General features: G+C 40.2%; 1 pseudogene; it reads right to left on the reverse strand.

Annotated features, from left to right (window-relative positions):
- Nucleotides 1–2,780: 2,780 nt before the first annotated feature.
- LOC142428091 (fructose-bisphosphate aldolase A pseudogene) lies at nt 2,781–27,816 on the reverse strand (annotated as a pseudogene).

Genomic DNA, 27,816 nt, shown 5'->3' on the forward strand with positions numbered 1-27,816 from the left:
CTGACACCCAGGTGATCCAAGATATAATTTACTGCGAAGACCCAGGGTTACAAATAGTTTTAATGGACTGCTGCAGGAGCAGTATCAAATACACTTGAGTGATTTTACTTTTTGTGTTATGCTTTAATCAGGAAACAGTAAATGAAATGCTATAGTTTGAAAGGTGTGTTAAAAATGCATGAATGGTTATATTGTCAGAATGAATATAACCATCATACATTTAGCACATGCAATAGTATTATAGTTTTATGTTTTTTTCAGTAGAAATTTTATTTGACTTCATGATTTTCACTTGTAAGCATTTCTAAAGTAATTGAACTCTGCAGGTATTCAAGATACCAAGTTAAAATTTTCTCCTAATTCCTGGAGGTAGGCCACATCTTTAAAAAAATATACTTATAATTCTCATACTTATAATTTTCAACCTCTGCTTGTGAGTGATTAACAGAACGAGTAGTAGACTGGACCACCCAGGGTAGATTTGGGTAACTGACAACCATGCTCCCTCCCGGATGATAAGGATCAAACACCTGCTTCTCACGAGCTGGTCTAGTGGAATGTTAGCGTTAGGTTAGGAGCACCGTCCTGTTCATTAGCTCATTGCCGTGTTTCTATGAGGAGTCTGGCTTTGCCATTGGGTTTGCACATTTGGTGATAGTGCTCTCGTGTCTCACATGAAAGGTTTTAGCTGATAAACAATCTCTTTGTGGCTGCAGTGTGGAAATAGAAAAGCTTCAGTGTGTCTTCTGTTTATGCCCCCTCTATACAAAATGATAGAATTTGCATTGTCTCCAGTTGGTATTTGACTGGTGATGGGGCATGCATTCATACCGTTCTTACCTAGGACACGCATAAAATAGTCACGTGCATGGAAATAGACACTAGAAAGAAGCTCTCTTTGAGCCATGTGGAAAGTTCCCCGTGCCGCAATATATGTGATGCTTTGACTTTCATAGTTTTGGGTTTTTCATAGTTTCCTCAAACTTTATGTCATGCTACTACAGTGAACTGCTTGACCAGAGCCGCTGAGGGCACCATGCTGGAGATGCATCCTTTCCCTCTTCTTTCTTCAGTCCTTGTGCTGAGACAACAAGCCACGAAGCTGAAGAACATGGCATCAGGAGCAGAGGAAGACGCATACATATCAGACATTTCAATAGATTTACCTATCCTAGATCTCATACACAGAAACACATGCAGTGTTCAAAGAGCATTCAAACAAAAAAGAACGAGCCAACGATAATGGTAGGATAAAATAGAGAAAAGCCTCAAACAAAGAAGAAAATATTAAAAATTGAAGCTAATGTACATGGGCTCAAAAGGGAGGTCAAATGACAGGTGTCACTCTTAAACCCAGCTATGTCTGCAGTAATGCATCCTACAAGGCACTCGGTCTGATAGCATGGAATTCTGATTCCTGTTCATAGTTAGAGGGGATTCACTGGAGGTTCATTCATGTGGCGACCCTGCAAATGGATTTTGGGCTTCCACGGTCATTTATAGCTTTCTGCAAAATGAATTGCTCAGAATTTAAGCTCCAGTACTGCTACCTCTTCCAGATTTGGACTTTATTATTTACAATCCTTGGATCACACAGGCTGGTATGATTCTTCCTAGCAGACATACCTGACACCTCACTTAGATGGCTGCTTGTTTGAAAAGGCTGCATGAGAAAAGAAATATATTATATATACAGATCTATAATAAGTTTTTAGACCAAATTACAGCGATTGGTGACTTATCCAGATTAGCAATTGAGGTGACCGGACACTATTTACACAGACAGAGGGTTGGAGATAGGGCAAAACTTTCAATGATGATCATTCACAAAGGCTTGCTGGACTAAATCATGTCATAAAAAGCCAAGAGCATATGAAAATAGAAACTACATGGTAGTCTTGAGTTGCCATTTCTTGAGTTCCTTCAAAGCAAGAATTTTGAAGCCCCAAACAGTGACTTCCTTGGGAAAATAGTCCTCTGCTTCCTCTCACACTGGGGCATATCAGCTCAGCCTTAAGCCCAAGAGAGTACCAGTTCCTTTAATATGCTCAGCTGCAAACTCAGCCATAGAGTCAATACTGTCTCACAGTGACCTTATCGGATAGATTAGAACTTCTTCTGTAGGTTTTTTGAGACTTCAACTCTTTACAGGAGTAAAGAGCCTCATCTTTCTCATCAGGAGTGGCTGGTGGTTTTGAACAGCGAGCCTTGAGGTTAACAGCCCACTGAGTAGCCACTATACCACAAAGGTTCCCAGGAACATGATAGCAGTCTTACTTTACTATGGCAGTTGGGGTGGGGTGGGGCTCTATATACTTAATGCTGAACATTTTCCCAAGGGCAGGCTGCCCTAGCAGTTTACCAACTTAAGTGTGATTGCCTTCTCCCCAACAGACACATGGCCTCCTCACTTAGCTCTTGATTTCGAGAAGGATTCGCTAATCAGTTTTGTGAGTGTCTGTTGATATGGAGTGACTATATTACAAGAACTACTGTTCTTCTCCCTCTCCCCTGCATCATGGAACACTGACCCAGCTGAGGTGATGTACCTGTTATGGAAGTGGTCCCCCTACCCCTTAAACCGTTGTTTATTGGTAGTGAGCTGGAAAGAGCGATGGAGTTAACATACACAGACAACACCGCACACCACTGTCACAGGGTGGCAACAGTGAGGGGAAAGAGTGGCCTGGAGCCCACGCAGTGCCCTCCCATCAAGATGTGGGCATGGGAGGGGCGGGGGGGGCTGGAGTATTGAGGGGGCAGCCTCACACCACCTCCATTTAGTAGGTGTGGTTGGAGACAAAGAGTGACTCGCTGGCTGCAGTTCCAACTTGACTGTTTGGAGTGTCCTTTCCTTGGCAGGAGGGGCTGTGGACCAGGGATCACTGATGTACTCTCCCTGGGCCGCCTTCGGGTTCTCCTTCTTGCCACTTCAGGGCAGAGGCCTGCAGGGCTCGCCTGCAGGAGAAGGTCAAGGCTCATGGCTTCAGCAGGGGGCACTGGTTGATGGCATTGAGGTTGATGGGCACATCCTCCTCGCTCTGGCCTCCAGACAGGAAGGTGACCCCGGTAACAGCAGGGGGCACGGTGCAGTGGCAGTGCCTGTGCCGGTTGCCATGGCAATATCCTCCTGGGAAAACTTCTGTGTGCAGGCATGGCCGGCGGTGACCATATTAGGCTTCAGCAAGGTGCCTTCCAGGTAGACGTGGTGGTCACTCAGGGCCTTGTAGACGGCCGCCAGCACCTTCTCAGTGACATACTGGCAGCGCTTCAGGCCATGGTCGCCATCAGGGAGGATCTTGGGCTCCACAATGGACACTATGCCATTCTGCTGGCAGATGCTGGGATAACGTTGGCATTTTCCAGGATGGCGAGGGCTGAAGGGGTATGTTTGCCAATCTTCAGGACACAGCACCACTTGGCAAAGTCAATGCCATCTTTCCTGTACTGGGCACAGTGCTCAGATAGCCCATCCAGCCCTTGGGTGGTGGTCTCACCGTTCGTTCCTGTCAGGGGCACCACACCTTGTCGACCTTGATGCCCACGATCCCGCCCATGAATTTGATAAATTGCGGGAAGGGGCGCCCGTTGTCCGCCTTCTGGTAGAGAGTCTCATGGAAGAGGATGACGCCCCCAGTGCAGGGGTTCACCCGGTCGTCAGCGGCCAGCAGCAGCTGGCGGTAGAAGCGGCAATTCTCTTCAGAGTTCTCAGTCCCAATGGACTGCAGCCACTTGACAATGCTTCCGGTGGACTCATCTGCAGTCAGATGCCCTTGCCCAGAGCCACAATGTGATGGACAATGTCCGAGAGCTCCTCCTTCTGCTCTGGGGTGAGCGCTGAGTATGGGTAGGGGATGGTGGCAAGTTCCTTCCTGGAGGCTGAAGGAGCGGCAGCCGGTGGAATCAGCAGCGATTGATTGCGGGAACTGATTTTTAAGATGTGAAAATAAGAGGGTGAAATATGATCCAGGAGTACTAGGCAGGCATCCAACCTTGTTGCTTGGAAGACCAGATTCGAAGGTTACATGACCTGAGAACAGAAGCTTGCTCTTATTTTGGTATTTCTTCTTCTTTAAAAAAAATCATTGTATTGGGGGCTCGTACAGCATATATATATATCGCAATCCATCCATTGTGTCAAGCTCATTTGTACTTAGGTTGCCATTATCATTTTCAAAACATTTTCTTTCTACTTGAACCCTTGGTATCAGCTCACTCCCCTCCCCCCATTTGAACTTCCATGATTGAGTAATTTCACATCCATCCATGCCATGAGGTCTTCATGGGTTCATCACTGTTTTTAAGGGATGCATAGTATTCCATTGTGTATATATTACCAGGGTTTCTTTATCCATTCTTCTACTGATGGGGATTTGAGTTGTTTCCAGTTTCTTGCTACTGCAAACTGTCTGCAATGAACACAGGAGAGCAAATGTCTGTGCGTGTTCTGTCTCATTTCTTTGGGGTATATGCCCAGTAGAGCTATTGCTAGATTATACGGGATTTCTGTTCCAGTTATTTTAGGTAGGGCTATATTGCTTTTCATAGTATTTTGTGTGTTAGTCTGGGTAGACTAGAGAAACAAATCCATGGAGACACATATGCGTATAAAAAAGATATTTATATACAAGAGCAAGTGATCATTGAGAAAACATCCCAGCCCAGTCCAGATCAAGTCCATAAGTCCAATATTAGCCCCTATGTCCAATACAAATCTATAAAATCCTCTTCTGATTCATGAAACACATGCAATGATGCCGAATGTAGATCACAAGTCAGTGGGTAGAAAGTCTTTGGATCCCATGTCATTGGAAACATCTCAGCGCTGGCAGGGGTCTATGTATCAGGGTGCGTCCATGTGTCTTGTCAGCTGCTAAGTCTCCCAGGGTGTGAGCAAAGAGTCTCCCACCTCCAAGGAGGAAATACCAGATTTCCCAGAATTCTCAGGAGAAGGCCATGGCCACACATAAGCCTCATTGGCTATGATCTGATTGACAAACTAGACTCCACCCTACTCTTAATCCTTAAATTAACAAATTATTATATATCTACCCCGTTGGGCATGTTGTTATGTTCTGTTTTTGTTTTCTAATTGGGCTATCATTGTGGATATAAGGTGATATCTCATAATAGTTTTGATTTGCATCTCCTGGATGGTTAGTGATTGTGAACATTTTTATGTTTTTGTTATCTATTTGAGTATAATTTCTGGTGAAGTATCTGTTCAGGACTTTTGTCCACCATTTAATTGGATTTTTCTTTTTGTTATTGAAATGCTGCAGAATCCTATAGATTTTTCTATAGGAACCTTGTCCATTTTACATAGTTCCTTGTCCATTGTGTCATTGCTAAGGATTTTTCCCTCCAATCCAAGGGAATCTCATTTTACTCTTTTGATGAAGTTTTTTGATGTTCATACACATTTCATTTTTAGCAGGTACCAGTCACGTGTTCTGTCTTCTATTTTTTTTCTTTTTAAACACTTTATTAGGGGGTCATACAACTCTTATCACAATCTATGCATATACATACATCAATTGTATAAAGCACATCTGTACATTCTTTGCCCTAATAATTTTCTTTTTTTTCTTTTCTTTTTTTACATTTTATTAGGGGCTCGTACAACTCTTATCACAATCCACACATATACATACATCAGTTGTATAAAGCACATCCATACATTCTTTGCCCTAATCACTCTCAAAGCATTTGCTCTCCACTTAAGCCCTCTGCATCAGGTCCTATTTTTTTCCCATCCCTCCCCGCTCCCCCCTCCCTCATGAGCCCTTGATAATCCACAGATAGGTATTTTGTCATATCTTGCCCTATCTGGAGTCTTCCTTCCCCCCCTTCTCTGCCGTCCATCTCCCAGGGAGGAGGCTTCCTTTATTGTATTCATTGGCATAGAGGCCTTACGTTTGTGCCAGTTTTCTCATTGGCAATCCTTAGATCTCTGTTGTTTACATTTAGGTCTCTAATTCATTTTAAGATTGCTTTTGTTGTGATTTGGGGGTTTCGTTTCATTCTTTTACAGATAGGGATCCAATTTTCCCAGCACCACTTGATGAAGATGCTGTCCCTTTGCCATTTAATAGTTTTTGGTTCTTTGTCTAAAATCAGTTGCTCATAGGTGGATGTATTTGCTCCCAGGTTTTCTATTCTGTTCTATTGGTCTGTGTATCTACCACTGTACCAGTCCCAGGCAGTTTTGACTACTGTGGCTTTATAACAGGCTTTGGCATCAGGTAGGCAAGGCCTCCTACTTTGTTCTGTCTAAAGAGTTCTTTGTTTTCCTGGGTCTCTTCAATATGAAGTCAGTAATGAAATTTTCTAGTTTTTTTAAAGAGTGAAGTTGGTCTTTGGATTGGAATTGCATTGTATTTGTAGATTTAGGTAGTATTGACTTTTTCACAATATTGTCTTCCTATGCATGAACACAGTACCCTTCCATGTTGTTTCCTGTAATGTTCTGTGGTTTTCTTCATACACATCTTTTGTTTCTTTGACTTGGTTTATTCCTAAATGTTTTATCTTTTGTGTAGCTATTGTAAATGATATTGTTTTCTTGATTTCTTTTTCAAGCACTCTTCACTGGTATCCAGGGATCTAATTGTCTTATGCTTGTGAATATTTTATCCTGGTACTTTGCCAAATCCTTTAATTGTTTCCAACAATCTTTGTGGAATTCTTGGGCTTCTCTCTCTATAAAATCATATCATCTGCAAATATCAAGAGCTTCACTTCTTTTCCCAGTTGTATGCCCTTGATTTATTCTTGCTGTCTAATGGTTCTGGGTCACATTTCCAGATGATAATGAATAAGAGTGGTGATAGGGGGCATCCTTCCTGGTTTACTTTCTCAGGGAAATTATCTGCAGTTTTTCCCTATTGAGTGATGTTGGTTATCGATTTTTCATATATGACCTTTATAATGTTGAGCATTTACCTGTATTCCTCTTTTGTTGAGTGTTTGTATTTGAAATGAGTGTTGGGTATTGTCAAATGCCCTTTTTGCGTCTATTGATATGGTTGTGTGCTTCTTGTTTTTTGTCTCGCTTATGTGGTGGATTTTTTCTTATGTTGATGCTGAACCATTCTTGGTTTGTGCTGAATTCTTCATAGTCCTAGTGGTAGGTGTTTGATAAGTATTTATAGAATGAATGTATTCAAATACTTTATTTTTAAAACCAACTTTATTTTTTTAAGTAGCCAAATTAAGTCTTTTCTTCAAAATACTTTTTTGATGAAAAATTTATTCAAAACACACAAAATGATGTTTTAGAATGGTAGATTATGATAGGAGGACTCAGTAAGTTTAACCTTTAGTTTTCCCCATTGAATTTTTAAAAAATCATTTTATTGGGGGCTCATACAACTCTTATCACAATCCACATACACATCAATTGTGTCAAGCACATCTGTGCATTCATTGCTCTCATCATTCTCATAACATTTGCTCTCCACTTAAGCCCTTGGTATCAGCTCCTCATTTCCCCCCCTCCCTGCCCATTCTCCCCTCCCTCATGAACCCTTGATAATTTATAAATTATTATTATTTTGTCATGTCTTACACTGTCTGATGTCTCCCTTCACTCACTTCTCTGTTGTCTGCCCCCCAGGAAGGAGGTTAGATGTAGCTCCCCATTGAATTGTTTCTCATCAGTAGGCATAAGGATTGTTTATCATGCTGTCAGGTAAACATGGAATGATAAGGTCAGTGGCTCACACCCACCCAGACAATAAAGCTCCCTGCTCCTCTAAAAATGTACAGCCCAGAAACCCTATATTGGCTTGCTGTGAGTTGGAATAAGCTAGGCGGCATTGGCTTGGGCATAGTCATAGACATTAAAAACAAGCAAACAAAGGGTTCTGAGACTTGATGGTACTCTAACTACTTTGAGCTTGTTTGTTTGGCAGTGAAATCCTAATTGCATTTCACAGAATCACTTGCCATCTCCTACCCCACCTTGTCCTTATTTTAGCGCCCATTGTGTCAGTTCCGAGTCACGCTGACCCTACACACATCTGAGTCAAGCTGTTTTCCATAGTGTTTTCAAGAAACCGATCAGCGAATCTTTCTCCTGAGGCCCCGCGGAATGCCTCCAAACTGCTGACCTTTCAGCTAATCACCAAGCAAGTAACTGTTTGCCCCACTCAGCACTCTGGTCTTGTTCTACTAAAGATTAATATTACAAAGAAAGAAGTCTTTGACCTAACAACATAGTGTAAAGGAAAGACAGGCACCTTGCAGCGTGTTTGATTTACAGAGTGACACAGGCCCGAGAGAAACAGCTAATCTGATCGTGCAGTGCAAACGGGCTAACAGGACTGTGGGCATGGGTATGAAGGAAAGACAGAACGCTTCTCTCACCAAGGCGGGCAGTTTGCTTCACCCATTATGTTTTTCCTAGGATGTCATTCACATATTAAGTTCTTAACAGATATTTGTTGAATGACTGTGGGTAGATGATCTATGATGCAACAGCACTCTGATATTCAAGTTATATGCCAGGTGACAAGAAATATGTTGACTTAACGTCCTGAAAACTCCGATCACTGTCTCTACTGTCTTGTTTTGGAAAGCAAAGGTATAAAGCTACCAATTTGATATTGGATTTACTGGTCAGCGTCTTCAGACACTTAGCAACCCGATAGGACTGGGTAGAACTACCCAGAGGGTTTCCAAGGTTGTCATATTCCCGGGAAAAGACTGCTCTATGTGTTTGCTGCCAGCAGCTGGTGAGCTTGAAGCAGCTACTTCTGTGAGCAGCTGGGCTTTTAACGCCTGCACCACCAGGGCTACGAGCTTCTACTTCTGTTATAAACACACATATATTGACACCGGCACCACGGGCAGCCTGGTGCAGCAGTCTCACAATTGCTGCTTCTTTTGAGCCCATTGTTGCAACCGCATTGCTGCCATCCAGGTGCTGGAGCGTCTTCCTCTTCTTCACGGACCCTCCATTCTACCCAACCTGGTGTCATTTCATAGGGCCTGCTCTCTCCTGAGACTGGAGTCCACAGTACGTGAGATACACTGTAATCATCTAGCTTCTAAGAAGTATTCTGGCTGTTGGTCCTCCCAGATAGATGTGTTTGTTCTTCACAGTCCATGGGACGTTCCATATCATTCACCAGCACCGTAACTCAAACACATCAAATGCTTAGCCCTAGCTCCCTACAATTTTCTTCCTGGTTTCTTTCTCTCCGTCTAAAAGTATTCTCCTTTATATTTAAGCCCATGATCCATTTTGAATTGAATATTGCAAGTTATGAGGCTTGGGTCCAGTTTTAATTTTAGCCTAAGGCTGTTCGATTACTCCTGCTCTATTTGTTGAAAAGATTATCCTCCCTCCTTTGAATTGTTTTGGCACTTTTTGTTTAAAAAAATCAACTGGGATTATTTGTGTTTGTTTACTTGTGGGTTCTCAGTTCTATTCCATTGATCTGTGGGTCTATCTGTGGACATAGAACTACTATCATAGCAAGTTGACTTGGCTATTATCATGATGCAGTAGGTCTGGATAGTTTGCATGGTGATTCCTGCCTGGTCCTCCTGCTCCCAGATTATTTTAGGGTATGTCCTATACATTTTAGGATAAACTTGTCTGTAGCTACAAAAATTTTGTTAAGGTTTTGATATGAATTGCATTAAAACTATGATAAATTATGGAGAATTAGCACATTTATTAAAATGCATCTTCCAGTCTATGAACATAGTTTGTGTCTCCATTTATTCAGAAGTTCACTGTTTTTAGTTTCATAATTTCTGGGATACATATCCTTGCAATGTTTGTTATTTCACACTTGGGTATTTGCTTTTCCTTGGACTGATTTTAGATGGTGTTGTTTTCTTTGGAATATCTGTATCCACATGCTCTTTGTGGGTATACAGAGATCTGATTGAATTTTGGGGGTTGATGTCATATATGGGAACATTGATGAACTAGCTTATTAGTTTTAGAAAAGTTTTTGGTAGATAGCTTCAGGTTTCCTAAGAAAACAATCAATTCATTTGCAAATTGGGAACATTTTATTTCTTTAATATCAAGCAGTATGGATTTTATTTCTTTTCCTTGCTTATTGTACTGACTAGAACTTTCAGAACTAAGTTGTATAAGAAAAATGAGAGTGGATATTTTTATGTCAGAGGGAAACAATTCAGTCCTTTATTGTAAAGTGTGAAATTAGCTTCAGAGTTTTATAGGCACTCTACATCAAGTTGAAGAAGTAATTTTTGGAGCTACTGCAGGTGGGCAGAACTGGAAGTCTTTTCATCTTATTTGAAAAGAGAATTGTACACCATTTTCAGTGACTTTGATGAATTGTTAACTTGACACATCACAATAATGTTCAGAGTTGTCTCATGGTGCCTACATCCTATTGCCATTCTGTATATCCTGAGTTTGTGACAAATGCCTTCATAAAGTTCTTTAAAATAAACGTTCATCAAAGTAAGTATTTGGAATGATTTAATAGGCCTGATTATGGAAGAAAAGGTAAGTTAGTAGTGATTTCTGCAAATGTTTCATAATTTGCAAATATTATTTCACATAGTTAGTCTTCAGAAACATCATTTTCAGTTTGGCTGATATGAAACCAAATCCATGTAGAGCCCATTCAGATTCACAGCTACCCTGCAGGACAGAGCAGAAGCCCACAGGCTTCCCAAGATTGTCATTTTTTGTGAGAGTAGACTGCCATCTCTTTGTCCCCTGGGGAGCAGCTAGTGAATTTGAACCCCTGACCTTTGGTTAAGCTCTTTGACCACTGTGCCTCTAGTGGCTGGTATTCTGGAAAATTTTGTGATACTTGTAAGTAGCTAAGACTAAAATGTTTTATGGTCTAAAACAAGCCATCTAAAATATTCTGAACATTGTGATTGTTTATTACTACTAATATACTATTTTACTCCTCTTTTTTATTATGATTTTACTTATTAAGTCTTTTCTTTCACCTGTAGTTTTTTTTCCCTCCCCACCAAATCGTGGTATATGCCTTATTTTTTCATGAGATTAGAGTAGTTTTCAATGCATTTGTTTCTTGGAGGGACAGAGATTAGGGAAGAGCCCATTAAAATTATGCTAAGGAAATTAATTAAGTTCAGCCATAAAACTTTTCAGTTGAGCTTTAGACCAAATGACCTTTTGTGAAAAAAAAACAAATCTTTGTAAAGAACCCACAAAGGCCCCAAATCTCTAGAGATAACTAAATTATATTCTTATTAATTAAAAACAAAGATTTTTAAGTAAACATCCATTTGGCTAACAGGACTGTGAAGGAATTAAATAGACACATTCGCCATTGATCACGATGCTACCTGTGGGTCCAGTTTCAAGGATGTCAGTTTTCTTTACATTGAGTTGTCATCCATATTGAAGACTACAATCCTTGATTTTCATCAGCAAAGTGATTCAAGCAAAGTTGTGTTATTTGCATATCATGGGTTAATAAGCCTTCCTCTAATCCTGATGCTGGATTCTTCTTGATATCATTCAGCTTGGATGCTTATTTACTCAGCATACAGATAGAGAAAGTATGGCGAGGTGATACAACCTGGATGAACACTTTTCCTGATTTGAATGACTTCCTCTGACTGCATGTACAGGTTTCAAATGAGCACAGGGAAGTTGTTCTGGAATTCCTGTTCTTCTCAATACTGTCCGTAGTTTGTTAAAACTCACCCTTTACTAAACATGGCTTGGTTAGGTGTGGATCATAATACAAGTGTGGATCACAAAACACAAGTAAACGTTTTCCTGGTACCCCTTGCTTCCATCTGAGCTCTTCTGATATAAGCAATGATATACCTCAGTACATAATCTCTTCTGAATCTGAATTAAATTTCTGGCAGCTCCCTGTCAGTGTACTGCTGCAACCATTGTTGGATGATCTTCAGCAAAAATTTACTTACATGTAATATTAATGATATTGTTTGGTTATTTTTGCATTGTTTTGTTCAATTTTGGGGGAATGGACAAAAAAAAATACAATTTTCTTCCTGGAGATTGGCCAGGTAGCTCTCTTGAAATTTTCTTTGAATAGTTGAGTGTGTACTTCCTCCAGGGCTTCATCAGCTTGCTGACACATTTTAATTACTTAGATCAATTCCCGAAGGCTTATTTGTTCAGTACTGCCTTCAGTGCTGCGTGGACTTCTTTCTCCAGTTGTTTGTTGATCATATGTTACGTAATCAAATTGTTGTGATCATATGTTAACTATTGAAGTTGTTGAATGCCAGCAAGCTCTTTTGCGTACAATGACTGTTTTTCCTTCCATCTTCTTTTGAAGTTTTGGACATCTTTCAATATTTTGCCCATAAAATCTTTTAATTTTGCATTTTGAGGACTGGATCTTTCTTCAGATTTTTTCAGCTTGAGATATACATTGAGCCTGTCCTCCCTCTTTGTTTGTCTAGTTAGTTTGCCCATTTCATTATTGTACTTCACTTTGTCTTCTCGAGTTGCCCATGATGTTTTTCATTTAGCAATTTTCCTTAACCATTTCTTCCATGTGCATTAGATCCTCTATGACCAAGAGCAAGTTTTAGAGTTTCTTCTGACATCTGCTTTGATCTTTATTTATGGTATTTTTCATGATCTTTTGCTTTCTTTGTGTATGGTGTCCTTGATACCATCCCACAGCTTGTTAGGTAGTCTGTCATGCATGTTCACAGTTCGAAAATCTCTTCTTGTGGTGTCCCAGATTTTCAGGTGGGATACACTCCAGGTCATATTTTGGTTCTTGTGAGCTTAAAAAAAATTCCTTAATTTCAACCAGAACTTATATAAGAGCAATTGTCTATTCCACAGTCAGCCCTGGTCCTGGTTTGGGCTGCCGATTTTGAGCTTCCTAACATCTCTTCTGACACTTTGAGTCAATTTGATTCCTGACTGTTCCATCTGGAGATGTCCACACGTATCGTCGCTGTTTATGCTGTTGAAAATATATTTGTGAAGAAGTCTTTGATCTTGCAAAATTCTATCATGCTAACTCGAGCTTCATTTCTAACATCAAGGTCATATTATTCAACTACTATTTTTTCTTCTTTGTTTTCAACTTTTTCATTCCAATCCCCAATAATGATTAATGCATCTCAATGGCCTGCTTATCAATTTCAGACTGAAGGTGGCCATAGAATTCTTCATCAATAGCTGTAGTGGTTGGTTTGTAAATTTCAATAATAGTTGTATTAGCTATATTTTCTTGGGAGAAAGATGAGACTTTCTATTGCCATACACTTAGTCTCAAAAATCCTACCCTTTCTTTCTTTTTTTTTAACAATTTATTGGGGCTCATACAATTCTTATCACAGTTCATACATATACATACATCAATTGTATAAAGCACATCTGTACAGTCTTTGCCCTAATCATTTTTTTCTCCTCTTTTCTTTTTTTTACATTTTATTAGGGACTCATACAACTCTTACCACAATCCATACATATACATACATCAATTGTATAAAGCACATCCATACATTCCCTGCCCCAATCATTCTCAAGGCATTTGCTCTCCACTTAAGCCCCTTGCATCAGGTCCTCTTTTTTTGTCCCCTCCCTCCCCTTTCCCCACTCCCTCATGTGCGCTTGGTAATTTATACATCGTTATTTTGTCATATCTTGCCCTATCCAGAGTCTCCCTTACCCCCTTCTTTGCTGTCCCTCTCCCAGGGAAGAGGTCACATGTGGATCCTTGTAATCAGTTCCCCCTTTCCAACCCACTCACCCTCCCCTTTCCCAGCATCGTCCCTCACACCCTTGGTCCTGAAGGTATCATCCACCCTGGATTCCCTGTACCTCCAGCCCTCAAATGTAAGAGTGTACAGCCTCTGTCCTATCCAGCCCTGCAAGGTAGAATTCGGATCATGGTAGTTGGGGGGAGGAAGCATCCAGGATCTGGGGGAAAGCTGTGTTCTTCATCGGTACTACCTCGTACCCTAATTAACCCATCTCCTCTCCTAAACCCCTCTATGAGGGGATCTCCATTGGCCGACACTTGGGCCTTGGGTCTCCACTCTGCACTTCCCCCTTCTTTTAATATGGTATATATACACATATATACATATACATATACACACATATACACATACATACACACACTTATATCTTTTTTTTTTTGTATGATGCCTTATACCTGGTCCCTTGGCACCTCGTGATCGCACTGGCCGGTGTGCTTCTTCCATGTGGGCTTTTTTGCTTCTGAGCTAGATGGCCGCTTGTTCACCTTCAAGCCTTTAAGACCCCAGACACTATCTCTTTTGATAGCCGGGCACCATCAGCTTTCTTCACCACATTTGCTTATGCACCCATTTGTCTTAACAGCGATCCTATCATGGAGGTGTGCAGTCAATGATATGATTTTTTGTTCTTTGATGCCTGGTAACTGATCTCTTCGGGACCATTCGATCACACAGGCTGGTGTGTTCTTCCATGTGGACTTTGTTGCTTCTGAGCTAGATGGCCGCTTGTTTATCTTCAAGCCTTTAAGACCCCAGTCACTATCTCTTTTGATAGCCGGGCACCATCAGCTTTCTTCACCACATTTACTTGTTCACCCACTTTGGCTCCAGCCATTGTGTCGGGAGAGTGAGCATCATAGAGTTCCAATTGAATAAAAGAAGGTATTCATGCATTGAAGGAGTGTTTGAGTAGAGGCCCAAGGTCCTTCCGCCACCTTAATACTTGACCTATAAATGTAGACACATAGATCTATTTCCCCATCCTCCCATATATATTTGCATGTACATGTCTTTGTCTAGACCTCCATGAATGCCCTTTGACTCCTAGCTCTTTCCTCCATCTCCCTTGACTTTCCTCCTGCCCTGCTTCGTCACCACCTGGGCTAGAGTATACCTCTTCTCTAAGCAACCTTACCCTTGATTATTTCCCACCAGGCCTGCCACTCCCCCTTCTCTACCATTTGGGGTCTCATGTTTTTCCCTTGTCTCTGGTTTTGTTAACACCACTTCCTTACCCCCCCTGCCCCACCACCCCAAGTCCCCCCGGAACTGTCGGTCCCATTGTTTTTCCTCCAGATAGTTCATCCAGCCTGTCCTATTCAGACAGACCTGTGGAGACACTAACATGCACGAAAACAAGACAGAGGAAAACAAAGCAACAGTATACAACCAGACAACAAAACAACAAAAACAAACCACTGACAAAGAACAGAACAAAACAGTTCACAAGAGAAAAGCTTGTAGTTAGTTCAGGGATCGTTTGCTGGCCCTTAGGAGCGTTTTCCAGTCCAGTCTGTTGGGGCACCACGCCCTGCCCCCAAAGTCCACTTTCAGCATTCCTTGGGGACCTTGCCACTCCATTCCCTTGCTGTTCCGCTGCACTCCCCCAGTGCTTTGCCTCAGTGTGGTGGGATCAGGTCAGGTGCAATTCCCACACTGTGTCTCCGGTGCAGTCCCCTGTATTGCCCTTAGTCACTGATTGGCATCATTTCTCATAGTGGGGCCAGCCAATCCTAACCTTTCTTATGGGATTTCTTTGAGTCAGAAACAACACAATGGCAGTGTATTGAATTGACTGTAGATATTATCCTACCACCGATTTCATTGTACTTCAAGATATATCAGTAGAATAATCTGATGTATGGTTTTAACAAGACTGTTCTGTTGTAACAAATTGTTGTGTTGAGATCGGACTATGAGGAGATGAGCGCAAACCGGGAGAGCAGTCTAGACAAAACTGCATCACATGGCTGAGGGAAATGCTGTTATTTAGATTAAGGTACTAACAGTGTACACATCAAGAACTATTTGGCTCATGGATAGATATGAAGGAAGAGCTAGCAGGATTTGTTGACAAATTTGACACAGGGCTTAGCAAAAATTGGTCAGTCAAGGATGACAGCAATATTTTAGTAAGAATATTTAGAAGGATAGAGTTGATGAAAGTGAACAGCGATCTAGAGAGAGAAAAAATAGTTTGTTGCTGTTTGAATTCTCTACTAAACTTCAAGTGTCCTGAAGTTTATTTATCAGAGAATTTGCACATTGGAACATAGTTCCTGGAACATAGTAGGAACTTGCATCCATCTCCCTCCCTCACAGCCATAGAATCAATGCTGAGCCTTAGTGACCCTATGTGACATGGTAGCACTGCCTCTGTGCATTTCCAAGACGGTAACTGTTTATCAGAGTAGAAAGTTATGTCTTTTCCATGAAGAGTGGCTGGTGGTTTCAATCTGCAGACCTTGTGGATCACAGCCTAACTTGTAACCACTATGCCACCCCGGCTCTAGTTTATAGATAGATAAATAAATATATATTTGAATTAAAACTAAAGGCATGAACAAAGCATTGTTACAGAATCTCACAGGTATTTTTCTTTTTGCAATCAGTCTATAAATCTAGTACATGAATTCATTTTTATCTACTTTATTCCTTCTGTTTTAAAGTATTCAACCCACTAGAGTCAAATATGCAGATGAATGTACTGAAACTGAACTCACTGCCGTCGAGTTGGACTCTGATGCACATGGACCCCTTAGGACAGAGTAGATCTGCCCCTGTGGGTTGCTGAGGCTGCAAATCCTTCGGAGAGGAAAAAGCCTCATTTTTCTTCTGCAAAGCAATAGGTGGAGTTCGAACTGCTGATCTTGCAGTTAGCAGCCCGACTAGTAACCCAGTATATCACCAAGGCACCTGAATATACTTCCAAACCAGACAATTCTGGTCTTAACAGCATCACCCTGCATGTCACCAATGTGATATTAAGTATATTACCTAACCGTATTGAACTTGTTTTCTTTATTTCTTGTTTTTTTTTTTTAAAAAATAGTTTTATTGACACTTAGTCCACATATTGAACTCAGTAGTTCAATCATATCAAGAAGAATTGTGTAATCATTACCACATACAATTTTAGAACATTTTCTTTTCCTTGGACTCATTGTTATTTGTGTAATTATTGATATTCTTTTCTTTAATTGTGGCAAAACGATACACAACTAAACACTCTCTCATTCAACCACTTCTACATGTATAATTGAATGCCATTGATTATACTCTTCATATTGTGCAACCATTATTGATATCCTTCTCCAAATTATTCCATCACCACGAACCATTAGTTTATTCTCAATTCCCCCTAAGGAAAAAAACTCTTCTTGCTTTACCTGTACTGCATGAGTGCACTACTATCTGAAAAAACACCAAATAAACCAATCTTAGAGATCAATGCCCAAACCTAGGGGTAGAAAGTCTGTCCACTGACCATGGACCATTCTTTCCCCGCCCACCCAAAGGGAGATGACCAGCCCTTGATGCTATACAACGTTAGGCAAAGCTATGGCAAATGCAATTTTCTTTTACAGGTATTAATACTCACTTCACAAAAGTTCTTTGCATATTCATTGAGAATTTTTGCAAAGTCTCAAGCCTGGCCTATGAAACGTGCTATCAATAAATCTCTTTCTATGTGTGTAAAAATCTATATTCTGTGCAAGGCATATTTATTAGTTTGAGTTAATGTTCTCCAAACAATATATTTCACATAATGCTGAACTATTTGTTACCCTGAAGACTATTTTATTTTATTCTCTCACCTAATGCAGAGGGAAACCATGGGATCTGGAACAAGAACCTCGGAGTTTAAACCCCAGATCTACCATTGATTACATGTGCGCCCTGTTCTCTCTAAGATTTGTTTTCTCATCTGCAAGATGGTGATGTTGATGTCACTCAAGTTTCATAGAGCAGGGGAGCCAAAATGAAATGCACATAATCATACTGTTAATACTGTATGTCTTTATCTATGTAATGCTTTATGTTAAAATAGCTGTGATTTTTATTACTCTTTACAGCCTATTTTATGATATAGCTTTTTTTTGATGGGAGATGACATCATGAAGGAGGACATTTGATCTGTGAATTCTGAGAAAATAGGAAAAGCACAAAGAATACTTTTTATGGGAAATAAAATGTCCAGTAATCTGCTAAAATGTCTGTATCAACAAAAGAATAAAAATCCTAGGCCTGGCTTTCATGGAGGTAATAGTGTGGCACCGGGCGTCTTCCTGTGTTTTATTCAATGACATGTCAGACTCATTATGTTTGATGCATTGGGTTTCCATGTCTGTAGCTGAGCCCTGCACTTTCCAGAACCCATGGTGAAAGCACAAATGAGGCTACAGACGGACAGCTCAGCACATCTTCACTGCTTTGAATCTCAGGTCACTGAGACTTCCTTCGTGCTGGAGAGCTTGTAATGCTGTCCTGGAAGCTCACTGTATATTATATGTAAATGTGTATGCACATGTACAAAATGAAAGTACATATGTGTTGGTATTACAGAGTACTCAATAAGAGATATTTGCTGATAGCCTTTACTCAGTACTTTGTAGGTATCTGATCTGGGGCAATGGTTTTATCCGTTGGAATGGTGAGGAGAAAAGCCATCCAGTGGCTTTCTTTCATGGATGGATATGTGCAACTTTCACTGACAGCCGCCCCCCCACCCCCCCAAGAAAAGGTCAGGGTAACTTGATGAGGGATGAGATGATTGGATAAGAGCATCAATATGCAATCAAGTAAATATAGTGAAATATTAGTTTTAGAATTTAGGCAGTGGGATGCATGCGCTAATTGTATAAACTTTGAACTCTTTTTGAGTTTATTTATAATGCAATATCATAAAAGAAAAAAAAAGAAACTAGAACTAGATCCAGGAAGAAAAACAGACTAGTGGGGTCTTCTGCTGCTTAGAATGACAGTACAATGAGGCAGTGATGAGAAAATAATGTGTTTTAAATTTGTTGTTGTCATTGTTATTTGATTAGTGCATCAATCAGAAGAGACTGTTATGCTATTTTCAACAATTAACCCATAAATCCTTCTCGATACTATATAGTTCATATTTTACTCCCCTCTTTAGTGCATGTTGTTTTGGGACTCTGTTCCAAGATGACAGTGGTACCCTCATTTGCAATGTCACCAATCCTTGTATAAAGGGAAGAAAGGATGGAGAGTTACACACAGGCTACAAACCCTTTGGCCTGAACACATGTGCCCATTCCATTTGTAAATTCAAGACCAGCATTAGTTATTTGGTCACATCACATGTAAGGGACAGGGAAGTGTCATCTCCCATATCTCCATAGGAACAGAGGGAACTTGACCTTGGTGAAGACTAGTCCAACCTGTCATAAAGAGATTAAACGTGAAGGAGAGAGCTCAGAGTCCATAGTGACTGACATCAGGCTTTTTGCTTCCCAGCACCAGGTACACATGTTATTGTCAGGTCTATCAATCTCAAATGTTGATAAAATACTACAAGACCTTGAGGAAACAAATGATATCTAGTGACATTTTAGGGGTCACCTATTTTAAAGTATGGGTTCTGGCACAGAGAATCTGCATTGCAGTCCTGGTTATGCCCATTGCTAATTATGTGATCTGACAACATGTTTAACCTCTCTCTGCCTCCGTTTCCACATTTGTTAAAGATAACATTCTTTTTCTGTTTCATCAACGTTTGCTCCTGTTTTTGTTGTACTCTTTATTCTTTTCTGGGATGAATTTTCTGTTCTTTTAGCTTCTTGAGATAAAAGCTTGAATATTTGATCTTCAATCTTCTATTTTAATATGCTCATTTAAAGCTATACACATTCCTTATAATGTGGACTTTTGCTATACCCGACAAGTTTTATTATGTAATTTAAAAAATTCTGTTGTGACCTCTGCTTTGTGTCACAGATTATTTAGGCAGGTGTTCCTTTATTCCTAGGCAGTTTTTGTTTCTGACTCCTACTTAGGTAAAGTTGCTGTATTCAGAGCACGTACTTCATATGATGCCAACCTCTGAAGGTTGAGACCTGATTTACAGACTTCTGTGTGGTTTGATTTGAAGAACATTCTCCAGGAGCTTTAAAGAAATGTGTATTAGGGGGCATCCCCCCAAGAAAAACTGGAGACTTTCCCCCCCAGAGCTATATATTTAAATTTTTGTACAAAACAACCTTGCCACCTTCAAATTACTCTCCATTGCACTTAAATGCACTTGTCAAATCTGTTATTCCACTCTTGGAAGCATTGTAAAACTCCTCTGTTTGGATGGCTGACGGCACCTCCCTCATTTTTTTCTTCACCTCTTCCACATCGTCAAATTGCTGTCCTTCTGTGTGTGTCTTCATTTTTGGAAAGAAAAAGAAGTCACGCAGAGCGAGGTCAGGTGGGTCAGGTGCATAGGCTAAAAGCAGCACTCTGAGATGGCTGCGCGAGCAAATGCATTGTCCTGGTGGCAAAACCAGTCCCTTGTCTGCCACAAATCAGGCCCTTTTTGGTTCCCACTCTTCACAGCAACCTTTCCAGAACCTCTAAATGGAAGCCTTGGTTGACAGTCTGACCTGGTGGGAGTGAACTCCAAATGCACTGGGAGTTGAGTCAGGAAGTTGAGGGACATCCAGAAAGAGGTTTGTCATTAATCAACATTTCACCTTTTTGAAATGAGAAAAACATTTCCCGGTTATACTTGAATTTTCATAGTGCCAACTTGTAAACTGTGTTCAACATCACAACAGTTTCTGCAGCATTTTTTCCAAGTAGGAAACAAAATTTTGCAGCCTAAATCTCTTCTCTTAAATTGGTTATCATACAAAAAACATGAGGTTCAAAGGAAACGGCTTTTATGAAAAAATTCACTGTGACCAGAGAGAACCATCCCAGGTGACACCACTGGGTGCACTAACTCAGTGCGAGTTGCTGGACGCTTGCCTATCAGGAAAAATGCACACTAAAAAAACTCCATTTGCCCACGTAACTTTGGGTTTTTTGGGCACCCCCTCTTATCATAATATTGTAAGGGATATTCTTTCAAATGGTCAATTAGGTTAAATTGATTAATAGTTCATACAAATCTTCAATATCCTTACTGATTTTTTTTGTCTGTGCTTTCTTATAGTTATTGAGCAAAGTATGGTGATTTCTGTAGCTATGAAGAAAGATTTATGCTATGTATTTGTGTTAGCCTGGGAACATTAGAGAAACGGAGCTACAGAAACTCATATGTGTAAGAGAGAGTTTTATATCAAGGGTAAATGCACATCAAGAAATCATCCCTATCCAGTGCCGTCCAAGCCCACAAGTTTAACCCATACATCTGACACCATATGTCCGACACCACATTAACCCATATGTCCTACACCAATCCACAAAGTCCTCCTCCATCTTACAAAACACATGCAATGATGCCAACTGCAGGAGGAAAGCTGAATCCGTGAATGTGTAAGCATTTTAGCACTGGCAGGGGTCTCCACGTGGCTGCTTCAGCACTCAGGGATGCATCCGGGTAGGTCCTTGTGGCTTCTCCTCAGGGATGTCTTGAAGGAAGTGAGCCTTGCCAGCTGAAGCAAGGAACTGGCTAAGGCAGCTGCACCCTGGTCTGACCATCAGAAAGCAAGAGACCTGAGAATTAGAAAGGCGAGGCTCACCAAGCCATTTATCTCTCCATCCTTCAATTAACCCCACATGTGTTTATTGGCCAGGTTGGCACAATAAACTTTAACTATTTTACTTTTTATTCCTAATAATTTTTAATTTAGGTATTTTAGACCTCCATTATAAGATATAGGGAACCTGGTTGCAAAATGGGTTATGAATTGGCCTGCTATTTGTAAGATTTGCGCAATCTTACAGGAAGATGAAGCTTTCTACTGTGAAGATTTCCAGTCTCAGAAACCCAAGAGCCAGTTCTACTCTGCCCTATAGGATCCCAATAAGTCAGAATCAACTCATGACAGTGAGTCGGTATTGTACTGTTAGATGAAAATTTAGAATTGCTTTGTGTTTCTGTTGAAAGGACTCTTTATCTTTCATATTTCTCTTACTTTGGTATCTACTGTCATAATGGCTTTCTTTTGGCATGTGGCTGTATGGTAATTTTTTTATCATCCTTTCAAACTGTGTGTTTTAATATTTCATGGGTACAATTTGTTATTTAAAGCAGATAGCCTGTCATTTTACCATTTGTTAATCGCCATAATTACATCTGTTCTTTGTTTATGTAGTCTTTCTTTCCTGTCTTCTTTTGCCCAAATCAAATATGTTGTACTCTATTTTATTTACCCTGCTTAGGCTGTGTTGCATCTTCTTATATGAATACCTATTTGTTGTTACTTCAGGGTATACATTGGCATACTTTTCTGTAAAGGATCATATTGTAAATGTTTTCAACTTTGGGGCTTTATGGGTCTCTATAGAAACCACCTACCCCCCAGTGGTAGTGTGAACGCAGTCCTGAACAGTAAGTACATAAACACATGGGAATAGCTGTGTGTCAATGTATCTTATTTAAGAAAACAAGTGGCTAAAGAGATGTATTTCTGTGGGTGTGATTTATAGACCCCTGCTTTAGGGCTTCAAGTACCTTTGACTTGCTACATTCCTCCTTAGTATTTTTTACCACTTGTTCTTCCAAATGAAAGAATTTATCATTTAAATGCCTTTACCCCATTTGTGCACTCATTGTCATGTAGTTCACTTCTGCATATGTTAAAAACTACAAGGCATTACGAGTCTTGCCAATTATACAGCAAGATTCTTGTGCACTTACCTATGTAGTGATGCTTTCTAGTATCACCCGGCCTTCTCTTTATTTCCATTTGGGTTCCTTTTACTTCAGCCTGGAGAATTTCTTTGTGTATTTGTTACAATGCCAGCCTGTTGAATATCACTTCTGTCCATCTTGTTTGTTTGGAAATCTCTTGAATTGATCTCCAACTTTGAGGGATCTTTACACTGGAGATTCTACGTTGACAGTTGGTTATTTTTATTTGTTTGTCTCCTCACCTAGCACTTTACAGGTATCATTCTATTGTTCTTTAGTTTTATTATTTCTGCTGAAAAACAGCTACAAAACTATTTTATTATTTGAGATGACAGTATCTTTTGATTTTTGACTACTCTATTTTGTTCCTCTTCATCTTTGGTTATTTCCTATTATGTCATTGGGCCTCTGTATCTGTCGGTTCCACTTCCATGAATTCAGCATGTGTGTCATGGGGATAACGGGAATGTGGCATGGAGGACCCCCTAGGTTCAACTTCACCATTCTAGCTGTGTTTCCATCAGAAAATCTACTTGATTCTCTTTCCCCAGAAGATCCTCACTCCCCTAGCAAATCCAGTCCTCAGCCAAAAGTCCATGTCAAGGAAGGTCCCAAGAGGGAAATAGATGACAATATGTGCTCCTGCAAGAAAGACTTTACAATCTGTCATTTTAGCCTTTGGTTTAGTAGGTCTCCAGTGTTTTTAACAACTTGATTTTTGCAATGAGAGTGATGTTTTCTTTCATTTGTTTATTCTTTTAAGTTCTTACAGTTGTTTCATCTACTACACCTGGTCTAACCCAAAAGCTGGAAAAATGGAAAGATAAAACAGGATGTTTAAAGTCTAAGTTTAATATTGCTAGACTTTTGGGGGCTATGTTTCTAGACTGAGCATTTATCTACCGCCGACTTTAGAGATGCATCAGTCACAACCCTTTGAAAATAATTTCTCCTCTTAACCACTCAACCTCAAATTTTTAATGCAATTTTGGGATAACCAGGTCTATCTGGATGTATTGTATTATAGGTGTTTCAGACTTCGGACCTGAAAACACAATGAAAATGATAATAATATTATAGAAAGTATGTTGAAAACTATAATGCACCACCATAAAAATTTGTTATATTTGATATTTGACCCTGTAAATCAGATACTGTGTTTTTTCTTTACCTTAAAAACCAAAAAAATGCCCTTTTGCAACTCCTGTAGTTCATTGGAAGAGGTGAGAGTAGATATATTTTGATTGAGACTTGTAGATGTTTAGAAAAAATCATTAGAATTTTCCTAAATATCTGTCAAATGCAGCTGACAGTTTTCTTTAAGCCTATCATATATTTTATAAACTAGAAAAGCAGAAGATATTTTAACATCCAGTTGTCGACAACAGCATAATTTTACGTTACTGAAAACGATGATACTCTTCTAACTATGAGAACCTTGATTGCCTGAAGAGACCAAATTGACTCTGACAAGGTTGTGATTGCAGTATGAAACACAAACATTACTTGAGGACATGTTATGATTCTAACATTGTACTGGGGCCTATGAAGGTTGCAAGCAGTTCAACCCAAACCTAAGCCTTTATTTTACCCCCTTTCTCCTGGTCTTTTACCTAAGGAACCCTGGTGGTGGTGTGGTTATGAGTTGGGTTACTAACTGTAAAGTCAATCGTTGAAATCCAGCAGCCATTCCATGGGAGAGAGACAAGGCTTTCTACTCTCTAAAGAGTTTTAGTCTTGGTAACCCATAGAGATAGTTCTACTTTGTCCTATAGGGTCTCTGTGAGTCAGAATCAACTTCCTGGAAGTAAATTTGGTTTTGGTGTCTTTACCTGAATCAAGTTCGTCTGTTTTCTTAATTTAAACAATTTTAGTATTTTATTTCTTGTGTTAAATTGAATAAGTTGAATAGTTTTAGTAACTTATTCACAATGTCAGTTTTGGGGTTTTTTAATCTCACCTCCTGTGTTAGACCACATTGACTAGAGAAACAATATTCATAAATATATGAAAAATATTTATATCAAAGAGCAATTTTATATTGAGAAAACATCCCAGCCCAGTCCAGATTAAGTTCATAAATCTAATATTAGCCCATAAATCCAATGCTAGTCCACAATCCCTCTTCTGACACATACAATCATACAATCACATGGAATGATGCAAAATGCAGAAAGATCACGGGCCAGTGGATGTAAAATCTTGTGGATTCAGGGGTGATGGGTACATCTTTGTGTTGACACAGGGTTCCATATAGCTCTTCGAGCTCTCTTAGTGTGACTCTTCAACAGGAGGTGAAAGAGAGAGAGAGGGGCTCTTGTAGGTCTTAGCAAGTCTCTGTATGGCTGGTCAACAGGAAAGTGAAGGCAGAGAGCCAGGGAGGCCGGCTTGCAAAGAGCCATTTATCTCATAGCCCTCTGTGGTAGTTATATAATCTCCTGTCAACTGGAGGCTATTCAGAGTGAAGGGGTGGAGTCTAGCCTATTGATCAGGTTACCGCCTGAAGATACCTTCCTGTGGGCATGGCTTTCCCAGGTGGATTCTGGGAACATCATTTCTCTCTCTGCCTTGGTCTTCCTGTTGAAAAGCCACACAGACACGTACTAAGACCTGGATGAGCTCTCTCTCTGCTTCACCTTCCTGTTGAAGAGCCACATTTGGAGAGCCGGAGGACTCATATGGAGACCTGTGCCTGAATTGAGATCCTTCCACAGCCATTGGCTCCACAAGGATTTTCAGCCACTGGAATGTGATCTTCCTGCCTTTTGCACCATAGCATGTGACTGCATGAGTCTGAGGAGGGAATTATGGACTAGTATCGGACTTATGGACTTGATCTAGACTAGGCTGGGATGTTTTCTTAATATGCAATTATTCTTTCGTATAAAGCTCTTTCATATATATATATATATATGAAATCTATATATGAATGTCCTTGGATTTACTTCTCTAGTCAACCCGGTCTAATACACCCTCCAATCAATGTGAGCTGATTGACAGGCTAAACTCCACCCCTTCACTCTTAATACCCTCAAGTTGACACAAGATTATGTAAATACCACACCCCTGAGCCCTTTACCAGTTATTTCTGAACATTTTCTACGTTATATACTTTTCTTCCATAAGCATGTGGGTCTGACTATGTGAGTGCATTTGCATGTTGATTAGAGGGGTTGATGAAATAGATGCTCAATCACACAGTTACATTAATAAGAAAAAGACCTTGTGTTTTGAGTTGAGCTTTGTAAGTTCCACAGTTCTTTCTCATAGGATACTCTTATTCTATAGTCATAACAATGTCCTATAAAATCAATCAAGATTACAGATGCAAAGAAAATATGAACAGGATTTAGACCTTGGAAATTCAGCTGTTTTTCTAAATTCTAAGGTCCCCAAACTTGCCATACAAAGACTATTTGAATTCTTGAGCTCAGTTCAACAAATTGCAGTTGCTGTTATTATTTAGGTACCAGCAAGTTGGTTCTGACCCACAGTGAACCTGTGCCCCGTAGAAGGGAACACTGCCAGGGCCTGGCTCCATCTCACAATTGTTCCTAGGCTTGGGCCAATTGTTGCATCCACTTTGTCAATTCATCTTCTGAAGGGCCTTCTTCTTTTTCATTGTCTCATCTACTTCACCAAACACGGTGTCCTTCCCCAGGAACCAGTTTCTCCTGACAACACGTCCAAAGTACAGAAGATGGAGCCTCACCCTCCTTGCCTCTGAGGAGCACTCTGGCCTTATTTCTTCCAGCACAGATCTGTTTGGCCTTTTAGCAGTCCATGGTTCGTTCAGTAGGTTTCGCCAGCCCCACATTTCAAATGCATTGGTTCTTCTTTAGTCAGTGTCCACATTTCACACACAGATGAGGCAATTGGAAATGCCAGGGCTTGGGTGAGATGGGCCTTATTCCTCAAAGTAACATCCAAGATTTTTCAAAATTCTCAAGACGTTTTGTGCAGCAGATTTACCCAAGGCAACATGTAGTTTGATTGCTTGAATGCTGCTTGCATGAGCATTGATTGTGGATCCAAGCAAGACAACATCCTTGACAACCTTCATCTTTTCTGCATTAAGCATGATGTTAACTGTTGTACCAGTTGTGAGGATTTTGGTACATTGAGGTGTAATCCACACTGAAGACTGCAATCTCTGCTCCTCATCAGCAGGTGTGTCAAGTCCTCTCACTTTCACCAAGCAAGCTTGTGTCATCTACATATGACAGGTGTTAGTATGCCTTCCTCCTGTCTTGATACTCGATTTTTCTTCATATAATACAGCTTTCCTTTTTATTCATTCAAATTACAGAGCAAAGTGTATTACAATGTCCAACTTTGACTGAAAAGTTATCTAATTCTATTTTGCTTCTTAGTGTTTTATTTTGCTGGACATATTTCAGACATATTTTATTAAATATAAGTTTAGGATCATTACACCTTCATTTTAAAACGACTATCTCAAGTAATAGCCTGGCCTCGAGGTACATTATTTCTAATAGTACACCTGATGGTGTAGCTACGCAGTTTGTATTACATCATACCTGTCCTGAAATGATGGGCATGATATATACCTTCCTCGAGTTGCAAAATAAGTCACCTTTTGATAATTCAGATCTGAAGCATTTACTGAAAATTGTAAATCCGAGGTAAAATTTTGAGTGATTTCTAGAACATCACTAGCTTTCAACCCAAGTCAGTCGAAAAAATAAATTCATCCTGACTAGCCAAATCATAATTGGAAAGTTAATTTGCTCCTTCTCAAAATCACATAATGAATGTCAAAGCCCAATTTAAATTGCATTTGTATTATCCTCCATGTTGGACTCTTCATCTCTTTGCTTCCTTTATTAATGTGCATAATAAAGAGTTGAGTATTTAGGAATGCTAACATAACCTCTCTCTTCACCTTGTCTAAAGGGCATCATTGCTTCATCCCCGTCTCGGATACACTCTCCATTATCTCTTTGGAGACAGGCATCTCTGGTGGGGGGGGGGGCAGGAGTGACAAGTGCACCACAGAGGGTTCTGGAGGGGGTGCCAGTGAGGGAGCGTGAGCACCCTTGAGAAGCAAGTCATTTGTAAAGATACAGAAGTCGTGTGTTAGGAATCCTTTCCGAGTATTTTATTTCAATAGCAATCAATTTTCATTATACAGCTTTACCTGGGGAACTCTTCCCTATCTGTGATGCTGCTGCCCGCTCGATAACAAAGACATTTAACTCCAGCGACTCTGCACCTACGAGGTCCGTGAACAAGTCCAT

The sequence above is a fragment of the Tenrec ecaudatus genome, chromosome 15 (assembly GCF_050624435.1).
Source record: "Tenrec ecaudatus isolate mTenEca1 chromosome 15, mTenEca1.hap1, whole genome shotgun sequence".
NCBI lineage: Eukaryota > Metazoa > Chordata > Mammalia > Afrosoricida > Tenrecidae > Tenrec > Tenrec ecaudatus.